We start from the raw sequence: 1,421 nt of genomic DNA, 5'->3' as shown, positions 1-1,421 counted from the left end.
TGTGTGTGTGTGTGTGTGTGTGTGTATATATATATATATATATATATATATATATATATATATATATATATATATATATATATATATATATATATATATACACACACACACACACACACACATATGTACACACATACACACACACAATAGAATACGATTCAGCCATAAAACAAAGAAAGCCTGTCATTTGCAACAACATGAATAAAACTGGAAGGGCATCGTTAAGTAAAATAAGCCAGACAAGACAAATACTGCATGGTGTCAATAATGTGTAATCTAAAAATACTGATGTTATAAAAGTAGCATAGTGGTTACCAGTGAAGGTGGAAGAAAGAGGGGATGAGGAAAGGTTGGCAAATGGGTACACAGTTGCAGTTATGAAGAATAAATTCTGGTGTTCTATTGTTCTGTAGGACAACTTGTTAACAATGTATTGCACATTTCAAAGAAGATTTTGAATGTTTCACCACATACAGAGTTTGAGTTGATGAACATGTTAATTACTTTGATTTGATCATTACACAGTGTATACATGTATTGAAACATCACATTTTATCCCATATATTTGCATCATTATTTTGTGTTTATTAAAATTTTAAAGAGCTGAGAGCAGAGGCACACACCTGTAATCCCAATGACTGGAGACTGAGACAAGAGAATTGCAAATTCAAGGCCAGCCTGGGAATTTAGTGAGACCCTGTTTTGAAAAAAAAGGAAACAAAACAAAACTTTGACACACACACACACAGGCTGGGGATGTAGCTCAGGTGGTAAAGAAAAACAAAACAAAACAAAAAAAGGAGGGTTGGGGTGTAGCTGAGTGGTAGAGTTCTTACCTAGCACAGTTCCGTCCCCAGCACAGGAAAAGAAAGTTCTGTTCTGGTAATCTTTTCATGTTCTGCAACAATTTTTCTTCTCCATTGAATGGTTCTTGTTGATTGGTGTCATATTTCCCATCTTAAAATATCTTCATTAATCTTAGAACTCCCTCATTCATTCGACTCAACAAATTTCTTCATTTTTTGAGTACTATGAGGTTAGACAGTGAGAAAGGCTAACAGTCCCTGTCCTCAGGAAATTTTGTATCATTTGACCTGGGGCATTTGACATGGTTGATCATTCCATTGTTTGGTTTTGGGATCATGCTCTATTGATTTTCTTTCTATCTCATAGGAAGTGCTTTAGGGAATTCAGTCTTTGATCTGCTTCTGTCTTTATTCTTTTCATGTGTTCTCCTCATATTTTCTTGGTTTATATTCCATCTGTGTGTTGATGATTCCTGCATCTGTTTTGACCTTTTTCCTGAGTTCTAGACTGATATTTCTAGTTGTGTGTGTAATATTTCCATTTGAGTAGTTCTGATCTCTTAATCTTAACATATATCAAAGCTGGACTTTTTTTTTTTTTTTTTTTTTTTTTTT

Source organism: Marmota marmota, unplaced genomic scaffold (assembly GCF_001458135.2).
Source record: "Marmota marmota marmota unplaced genomic scaffold, marMar, whole genome shotgun sequence".
In the NCBI taxonomy this organism is placed as follows: domain Eukaryota; kingdom Metazoa; phylum Chordata; class Mammalia; order Rodentia; family Sciuridae; genus Marmota; species Marmota marmota.
This window is presented reverse-complemented; position numbering follows the sequence as displayed.